This window comes from Castanea sativa, chromosome 1 (assembly GCF_040712315.1).
Source record: "Castanea sativa cultivar Marrone di Chiusa Pesio chromosome 1, ASM4071231v1".
In the NCBI taxonomy this organism is placed as follows: Eukaryota; Viridiplantae; Streptophyta; class Magnoliopsida; order Fagales; family Fagaceae; genus Castanea; species Castanea sativa.
Genome location: NC_134013.1, coordinates 87,672,880 through 87,683,866, shown reverse-complemented (window position 1 = coordinate 87,683,866; position 10,987 = coordinate 87,672,880). Strand labels below are relative to the sequence as shown.

At 28.6% G+C, this 10,987-nt stretch overlaps 1 protein-coding gene and 1 pseudogene across 1 annotated transcript in view; one reads left to right on the top strand and one right to left on the bottom strand.

Moving 5' to 3' along the window:
- Positions 1–10,987, top strand: part of LOC142635905 (butanoate--CoA ligase AAE1-like) — a 71,057-nt gene that overhangs the window by 34,011 nt on the left and 26,059 nt on the right. The gene's annotated exons all lie outside the window — the stretch shown is intronic.
- Positions 6,386–7,943, bottom strand: LOC142621723 (endochitinase-like; annotated as a pseudogene).

Sequence of the window (10,987 nt, the reverse complement as noted above, 5' to 3'; positions counted from 1 at the left end):
AGGATGTTAGAGATATATTAGACATATTAACTCAATGTAATAGGCCCAAGCCCAGTCCTACTTGTAATAGTAGTCTAGGGTTTAGTTGCCTATATATACTCATGTTAGGGTTCATTGTAACACAAGTTATTATACTACACTCTTATACAATAATGATGTAACCCTTAAGGGATTCCTCCATGGATGTAGGCCGACAAGGCTGAATCACGTAACCCTCTTGTTCTTGATGTTCTTATTCTATGCTTATCCTTCTGCATCCACTCTAGCATATACAACACAGTATGACACATCGCGTTGCTAATAATGTTATTTTAACATCAATTGAGAAAACTGGAGCTTACATTCCAAAACAAATCCATTAATTACATTTTAGCAAACTTGTATGTGGATTGTCTTTAAAAACAGCAAATTTATTCGTGACTTTAAGCCATTATAATTTCTATTTCTTCTCATGGTTCACCGTATAATTTCTAACATTTGATCTTCCACCAGCTATTAGTTATAAAACTCATATAGCAAATTTGACCTTTTTTTTTTCACCATGCATTCTGCTTTAGAAAGTTGAAAGCACCAACGTAAAACGCTTTTATCTATCAAATTATTCATTTTCCAACAATTTCTCAGCAGCTAAACACCACTTATTTTTTAAACAAAAATATATATATAAAAGAAAAAAGTTGACTTGTTATTTTTTAAACAAAATATATATATATATATATAAAATAAAAAAGGTGACTTCATTAATTAAACATAACTAGTAAGTTGCCTGTGCGATACATGGACAATTTTTTTATATTTTATATAAGAAGGTTTTGGATAATGTTTTATATATATTATAAAGAAAAAGTAAATTAAATTTGAGTAAAGAAACATATAAATTTTGAGATATTAAAAATTAGTTTAGTAGTTTCATTGCATATTTGAAGCCTTCCCAAGGTAAGATTAATATTTTAAAAAATCATGAAACCAAATATAAATGTAAAAGAGTAACGAGACCATGAAAACTGACTAATTTGTGTTGTGCTCACATATTTCATGCAATGAAATGAAAGTATACCAAACTCTCTCACCATCTTCTACTCACCGATAGTGTGACATTAAGACATGATGTGGGCAAGTGTGTATGCATGTATCTTATACACGATTTAAAATTAAACTATGGTAGAATATGGTTTTACATTATGCACCAAATATTCTCTCTACTTATATACCCAAAACAAAAACCATCCAACTAAATTACCCAAACGTAAATCGTATTTAAGCCACTATTTTTTTTTTTTTTGAAGACATTTAAGCCACTAATTTTAAAAAGAAAAAAGAAAAAAAAAATACTCGTAAGGGTTTTGGCATCTTGATAATAGTGGGAGGCATGTATAACAGAGGTGATAACCCCTTAGATACCTCTTTCTCTCTCTTTCAAATATTTTGTCAATCTCAGGTCTTTTATTTTGGTACTATCTAGTAAAACAGTGCGTTTTATTTAATAATCCACAACACTTTTGTGTCTCTCTATCTCTTTTTAGGGCCTTATCTGGTTAGTTATTACTATTAGTCCTAAATTATTATTGTTTGTTGCTTTTTTTTTTTTTAAATTACTAAAACGATGAGTATGCTAAAAGCCATGAAAAATAGAGAAAGGTGTGGTGTAAACTTAGTCAATTAATGAGATAATAGTAAAATAAGTTAATGTGAACTTTTGGGTAATAGTAAAAAGAACTTAATGAAAGAGGTAAAAAATAAAAAATAAATAAATAAATGAATTTCTAGAAGTATCATCTATATGTGGAGGAGGAGAAAGAGAGTTTGTAAGTAGATAAGAGTTTTGACTTTGATTTACACGTGAAAAGGGTCAGATTTGGGTCATAATATGTAAAGTAATAACTTGGCTTAGGTGATAAAAAATGCTAATTTATATAATAGTAAAAATAAGTTATTATTATTTATTGGGTAACAGTTAAAAAAATAATAAAAAGAGGTAAAAAATGCTAAATTTATATAATAGCAGAAAAAAGTTACTATGATCTATTGGGTAACAGTAAAAAAACTTAATGAAAAAGGTAAAAAAAAGCTAAAGGCAACATTAGAGTGCCACATAGTAGGACCTCATACACTCTCACATGAAGTCTCTGAAAAAAAAAATTGAAAAAAGACAAAAATGCAAAACTGACCTTCTAACTTTTACTGTTTTTCATTTTAGTCCTCTAACTTTCAGTTTTGTCAATTCAGCCCTCTAACTTTTATTTTTTGTCAATTCAGGGCTTTGTTATTACTCAGTTAGTGGTTGCCGTTAGAACCCCTGAAATGACGCTGTTTTGTAGATTTTTTTTTTTAATATAAATTCGGAATTAAAAGAAAAAAAAAATATGAACACAAAAAAAAAAAAAAACATTAGGGGGAACGACATTCCCCTTCCCTTGAATCAAAACAAAACAAAACAAAGAACAGCCTTCAATCACTTAACAAAATAAACTTAAATAAAAACAATTACCATCTCATTCCGATTTTGATCCTGATTACAGTTCTCCTTACGTTTCTGATTCTGAGGTAATTACTTCCTCTCTCTCTCTCTCTCTCTCTCTTTCTCTCAAATTCGATACGCGACTATTTGTTTCTCTAGAAAAAATATATTTTCTTTTGCTTTCTCTAGAAAGTTTTGAAAACAATATTTAAATAAGGATTTGGTTACCTCTCTACTGTCAGTGAATTCAAGCTTAAATACGATGTGGCTTTCACTTTTTTTTTAAATAAATATTTTGAAAATTTAGGTTCACAAACACACTTATTCTTTATCCGAGAGCTTTTGTTTTCTCTGTTGTATCATCTCTGGCCACCGGAATCTAGCCGGAGTGGCTATCAGAATGGAGTGGCATGCTTCATTTTCCGATAACAGCCATTTCTTCTTCAATAATCTTTCGTTTAATTTCTTTTAAAAAAAAAAGTAAATTATTGAGCTTTTGAAGCTTAGGGTTTGTAAGCAATATGAAAATGTAAAAAGAAACTAAAAAGCATTGAACTGATTGAGTTTAATGCAGCTATTAAAGATTGCCGTGTTTAGAAGTATACAATGTCGTTCACCTTAATTTTTTTTTCCAGATTTTTCTTATTTTCTTTTAATTCCGAATTTATTAAAAAAAAAAAAAAAACTCTACAAAACGGTGTCGTTTCAAGGGTTCTAATGGCAGCTACTAACTAAGTTGTAACGAAACCATGAATTGTCAAAAGTTGAAAGATAGAAGACTGAATTGACAAAACTGAAAGTTAGAGAACTGAAATGAAAAAATGTGAAAGTTAACGGGTCAGTTTTGCATTTTTGCTAAAAAAAATTGCCCAATACTTTATTTCTTGAAACTAAAGTACTATACAAAAAGAAAAAGAAATAAAGATAAATCATTTCACAGTCCACAATCTAAGTACTAATAACTATCTTAAATATTTATAATTCATTCAATAATATAAAATTTAAAAAACAAAAAAAAATTATAAGAACAAAATACCTAGTACTTGATTTCTTCAAACTAAAGTATCATACAAAAAAGAAACAAAAAAAAGAAGATAAAAATAAATCATTCCACAGTCCACACTCTAAATACTAATAACTATCTTAAATATTTATAATTCACTTAATAATATAAAATTTAAAATAAAAAAAAAGTTTACCCAGTACTTTATTTCTTGAAAGTAAGTACCATATAAAAAGAAAAAAAATTATATATATATATATATATATATATATGTATAAATCACTCCACGGTCCATATTCTAAAAAGTAATTACTAACTTAAATATTCATAATCCACTTAATAATAAAAAATTTACAAAAGAAATTTACCTAGCACTTAATTTTTGGAAAGTAAAGTACCATACAAAAAGAAAAAAAAAAAAAAAAAAAAAAAAAAAAAAAATATAAAGAGAAATCATTCCAAAACCCACACTCTAAATGCTAATAACTATCTTAAATATTTATAATTCACTTAATAATATAAAATTTACAAAAGAAAAAAAAATCCTAGTACTTTATTTCTGGAAGTAAAGTACCAAATATAAAAAATTAAAAAAGAATAAAGAAAAATCACTCCACAGTCCACACTCTAAATACTAATCATTATCTTAAATATTTATAATCCACTTAATAATATGAAATTTACAAAAGAAAAAAAAAAGTGAAAAAAAATTACCCAGTACTTGATTTTTTGAAAATTAGGTACCATACAAAAAGGAAAAAAAAGAAGAAGATAAAGATAAAGATAAATCACTCCACAGTCCACAGTCCACATTCTAAATACTAATTACTATCTTAATCCTAGTACTTTATTTCTTGAAAGTAGAGTACCATAATAATAATAATAATAATAATAATAATAATAATAATAATAATCCCTCCACAGTCCACACTAAATTTAAAAAAGAAAAAAAAAAGTGAAAAAAAAAATTTACCCAGTACCTCATTTTTTGAAATTAAAGTACCACACAAAAAGAAAAAGGAAAAACTGAAGATAAATCACTCGACAATCCACATTCTAAATACTAATTACTATCTTAAATATTTATAATTCTGTTAATAATATAAAATTTACAAAAGAAAAAAAAAGTAAAAAAAAAAATTGCCCAATATTTAATTTTTTCAAAGTAAAGTATCATACAAAAAGAAAAAATATATAAAGATAAATCACTCCATCATCTTGAAAGTAAAGTACCATACAAAAAGAAAAAGGAAAAAAAAAAAAGATAAATCACTCAATAGTCCACACTCTAAATACTAATTATTATCTTAAATATTTAGAATCCACTTAATAATATAAAATGAACAAAAGAAAAAAAAAATTACGTAGTACTTGATTTCTTGAAATTAAAGTACCATAGAAAAAGAATTAAAAAAAAAAGATAAAAATAATTCACTCCACTGTCTACACTCTAAATACTAATTACTATTTCAAATATTTATAATCCACTTAATAATATAAAATTTACAATAGAAAAAAAAAACATGAAAAAAAAAATTATCCAGTACTTTATTTATTGAAAGTAAAGTACCATACCAAAAAAAAAAAGATAAATTTCACCACAGTCTACACTCTAAATACTAATTACTGACTTAAATATTTATAATCAACTTAATAATACAAAATTTAGTTCCACGGAGCTTTAAACTTTTTTGTGGATAAATGGCAGACACAGAAGTTTAACCTTGATGTACACAACTGTGAGGGTGGGTCATACCTTGTAGGTTTTGAGCTACATATGGGTGAGAGAGCACCACATGGCAAGATCTCATGCAATCCTACATGAGATCTCTACTTTTATATATATATATATATATATATATATATATATATATATATATATATATATATATTGGTTGATTTATTGATTTTAAGATATAAAAGTATTTTATGCTTTAAATTCTTATTTATTTATTTCAAAATCATTTAATCTATTTAAATAATAATTCTAATTTTAACAATAAATATTATAATATGTTATAGTCTTATAGTATTATAAAAAAATTTTAATAAAATATTAATTTAAAAAATAAAGTTTCAAAGTATCCAACAATATTGTGGGCAAACATAAATAATATACAACAAAATAAATATTATATGTAAGTCGTAATATATATATATATATATATATATATATTATTTCAAAAAAAAAATGTAAAATATCTGTGCATTGCCTGTAATATCATTGAACTGGGAGTGATTTAGTCCGAAAACATTGTATCTGTATTTTAATGGTGAAAAACTACCCACTAGTAGAAATATATTAGAGTAATTTTTTAACTCAAAGCTTTAAAATGTAAGTTCAAGTAAGATTGCTTATTAAAGATCCGATTTCATATTGAGTTGGCACTTGGCAATTACACATGCATGCATGACAGTACTGTTTGTCCATATAAGTAGAGCATGTAAATTTTGTAGAGTTTGGCTAATGTCATCCGTGGATATATAATTGAAGTATTTTGGATAGTTAAAGATAATCATAATTCAAACGTGTTCAAAAATGTTTGGAAGGTGTTGCTGGAAAATAAACTTAATTTGATCACTTATTTGCTCATATCTTTTCAAGCATAACGATTTTTTGAGTGATACCTCGTTTCACTTGGAAGTAGACATCTGCTAGGGCAGCCATGCAGATTGGTACCCAAAGTAGCCAACAAAGCAATGAATAATTTAGAATTTAGAAAGTGATATAAAATCGGACGTACAGTTTGGTAAAGCTAGCTACAATATTAATTACCAGTACTCAAATTTATATAATTCTTCTTTATTTATTTTTAAGCTTAGAGATCTCTTATGGAACAACAAAATCACCAATTTATTTGTTTATATTGTCTCCTTAATTATTGTAGTTGGCTAAACATATTTTTGCCTTGGACCAAAGCTATTTAGGCAAAGGGCTTTTGATTATAGCAATCTAAGTTGTTCCCATAGCTTACTCCCAATGTGTCACAGTACCTCTTATAAAACCCAATCCTATTAGCCACCCTATCATCAGAGCCATGGCCACATTCAAGGCCACCATTGATAATGTTGGTGATTACACCATAGCTTGGAACTCGACCAGCTGATGTGTCAGCAGCAGAGGGTCTCCAATTTCCAATGATCACATCGTGGCTAGATGGCTTGTTTGCTTGCGGTGTCATCCAAAACCATATGGCTGTCTTAAACGATATGGTGGGGTTTGTGGCTACAAGATCTGGATTGTTTATGAGATCAGCTCCAATGGCTTTACCTGCTTGCCCATAGTTGTAGTTGCTGATAAAAGTTGATGAACCATCAAAGTTAGGGTCAAATTCTTTGATTACAAAAGTCATCTGACACAACATTTTTCACAACATTAACATGATTTGTTGTTATTGGATCATATCAATAACACTTAAGTCCATCATTGACACTACTTTATTATACACTAATTATAATAACTCATATCAATATTTTTAAAAAGAAATTGCTTCTGTAACTTATTAACAAATTTATGATTTTAAAAACTTACTGAGTGAGTTGGATAGATCCCTGGCCATAATATTGTTTTCCAAAAACACATGGCCAAGATGTTGAGGTACAATAGGTTCGCTTGTTATTTTCCATAACAAAACAATATCCCCATGCATGTGGGCCATCTGGTGCAGTTGCCCACCCTCCTACACAAAAGCGACAAAATATAATCACCTTTTCCAATTAAAATTAAGTCAATCAAACAAAAACTACGGGCCTGGTATTATTTTTTGAAGTCACATTTATTTTTATGTATAGTTATATTTTATACAATCTTACTATTTTCTTTTTCTATTTTCTTTTTTTTTAGGAAGATCTTACTATTTTCTTAAGTAAAAATAGTTACATTAAACAATAAACAACACTTATTTATTACATGGGAGATATACGGTACTATAATGTTAGTGATAATAAGGTATTTTTCACTTGATATGGCCTATTAATTGTAATTAGAATAACATCATTTTTTAATGCGTTTACCACTAATATTATTTTTATATTTTATTGGAACTAACCTGTGGTCTCGTGGGAGGTTTGAGCTAAGAAAGCCGCAAGCTCTCTTTTACGTGTAGTAACATCACTAGTTGTGCCAAAGCCATTGAAAGATCGAGCAGCAGCAATGAAAGCATTGTAAGTGTAGAATCCATTACTTTTACATCTTGGATCGTTCCTATATTTAAGCATTTGATCAAAAAGAGACGCACTGATAAGGCTGCCAACATCACCGCCACCACCACCACTAGGTTTAGGAGATGAAGTAGCAGTTGTAGGAGAAGAACACTAGCTCTGGCAACCAGCTCCACAATACTCAGGTGTGTTGCCACACCATCCAAACGGGCTACAACATAAGTTGTTGGCACACGCAGCACCCCCAGCTTGTCTTCCACATTGTTCTGCTGAGGTTCCAAGCAAGAAAGCTAAGAAAAGTAGCAAAGAAAAGAGCTTCATTTTTTTGAGTGTTTTTTGTGCAAAACAATGGTGAGTATGTACCTATATATATAGGAAAGTGTTATGGGCTTATCTTGACTGCTATTCTAGCTAGTCAAAATGGGTTGGCTGAGCTTGATGTCATCTTCAATGACCGCATACGGATTTGTATTCCATTTTGTTGTGGAAAATAGTGTTTTTAAGATAAAGGCTCGTTTGGTACGTATGTTTAAATAACAGTTTTCAATTTTTTTAGAAATACGTATGGGTAAAAAAGTACATGAAAATACGTGTAATATTATTTAAAAACTGAAAACATATATTTAAGTTTATGTACCAAACGAGGTCTAGTCCATCTTCCATGTCTTCTTTTGTGGATAGACCATCCATGGTAGGACTCACTTCATTGTGTATGAAATATTAGACAACCAACAAAAGGAGAAGAGATTTGAGTTGTTCCTATCACCACAAATAAACTCATAATTTTTTCCACATATCTCTTACGTGGTAAATTATGATTGTTTATCTGTCACTTTTATATAAATTTACTATTTTTTTTCTACTAATCACAATCAGCTATTTGAAGAGCTACGGTAAAAATTGTACTTTTTTTTATAGAGGTACTAGATTTTTTTTTTGGAAGAGATTTCTCTTTGATAAACAAAAATGCACGGGTCACCGAAAGCTCAATTCGGTGCTTTTGATTTTTTTGCCAATAACCAAAATTGGGTCATGAAGGCTACTAGGGGACCACGTGTTAATGAGTTGGATGAGTTTGATGAAGATACTAGATTTTTTTTTTTTTGAAGAGATTTCTCTTTGACAAACAACAATGCACGGGTCACCAAAAGGTCGATTCGGTGCTTTTTTTTTTTTTTGCCAATAACCAAAATTGGGTCATATGCATTTCACTTATTTAGAACATATGTCATTCTTTTATGTAATTGGCTAATCCTTTGACAAAACACACTTTACTTGTAATTGGGTAGATTTAGGATGAGTTTTATGCTTCAAGAAATTGTGTTTTAAGATCAAGTATTGAAGTAATCAAGTTTGTCCAAGAAACAAGCTAAAAAGTGCAAGTTTATTAAAGATCGACAGCTAACTCGATAGCTAGCATGTGTCAAGGTTTAAAGAGCTGTTCCAGCCTCGTGGCTCGACAGCTGCTCGATAGCATCTCGATACCTCTATCTGTCGAGGTTTAAGAAAAATAGATTTTGAATTCTATTTTGATTCCAATCCGTAGATGTGTCTTTGGGCCTTCTTTTCTCCTAACCCTAAACATATAAAAGGATTATTTTAAGGCTGTCAAAGTATTCACAAGTTGCACAAGTATTCAGAAATCCTTGTTCAAGCAAGTTGTGACTAGAGACAAAGGTCTTGCCCTAGTTCATCTCTCTTGTGAAAAAGTTGCTGTGTAATGTGCACCGTAGGGTTTTGTAACCAAGCATCTTCTTGATCTTCATTGTGTAGATGAATTGAAGAATTTTGCAGCCAACAATCTTCTCTAGTTGGTGATTGAAGTCGCGTACTGGGATCCACGCAATTGGTTAGTCACGTACTTGGGAATCGTGCATTAAAATGAGAAATTGTCACTACAAAACAAGTCTAATTGGGTATTGGGGTAAGGGTTCAACTGTAGGTTGGTAAGGTACTTAGGATTCCTTTACTTGTAACCGTTTGTTGTGATAATAGTAAAATTTCGGGAGTGGTAACCTTAAAATCACCTAGTGGGATCTTTGCCGTGTAGGTTTTCCCCATTCGTAAACAAATCACCGTGTAATTTAATTTCCGCTGCATGCTTAGTTTAATTGGTGATTTGTTTGTGCTACCACGCGCTTTACATGTTAATTTGATTAATTAATAACTTAGCTAATTAATTAACTTAATCTATCACAAGGAGTCAATACGTTTTTGGCCTATCAACTAGTATTATTCTTGAAAATTCATATGTAAGCTCAAAAGTTTTAAAATAATTATATTTAATTTATTAAATAAATAGTAATAATAAATTATAAAATAAGTAAAAAAAATTTAATTTAAAAAAATCACTTTAAATTTTGATTGTTTATACTTTAGACTTTATCAATATTTATCTATTTTTAAATTTTTAAAATTCTCTTTGTATTTATCCATTTTTTTGCTTCTTTATAGTAAACTTCCTTTGGCTTGATATCTTGCACACAAATTCAGAAATAAAGAATAATAAGTAGGATGAATTTAACATACTAATAAATAAATATAACACCCAAACTTTCAGTAATGTCTCTAATTGTATTGTGTATTAGCCTTTAAGAACACATATATCAATATTACACATGAAAAAAAAAATAATGAATCTAATAATTAAAACATTTAAAAACAAAATTAAGCCAAAATTACAATTCATTAATGAAAAGCAATCCAAATTTTTTAACTTAAAAAAAAAAAAATATATATATATATATATATATATATATATATATATAATACGGAGTTAAGTAAAGATAAACTTACATAAGAATTTGGACCGATGGATCTAATTTAGTCTGGCCCACATGTAAGAATATTATTAGATCCTTCTTTTTCTCTTATATCCAATTTCATGTTGGCAACAAATTTTTCTTTTGAAGAAGATAGATTACATGGAACAAAGCTCCAAACAAAAACCACAACAAAATAAATCCACAATAGAATATTGATGTCAACAATAAATAATCATATGATGAAAAAATAAATGATACAAATATATTTCTTGCTATATAATATACTGAAAGGGAAAACATTCCACACCATTACATTATAGTAAAATTCCTTTGAATACCTCAAATTGAAACTTTATAAGTTATCATTAAAAAGGTGCGACATCTACAACAACAACAACAAAAACTAAAAGGTGTGATGACTATGATATTAAGAGAGACAAATGTTTATATTTTCAACATAATCCATAAACACAAATACACAAAATCATATAACTAACTATAAAACTTGTTGATAAAAATCATATAGTATATAATAAAAAGGCAACAAATACAAAAAATCTATTCAATTTGATGAAAAAAATATACCTACAAGGTTATAAG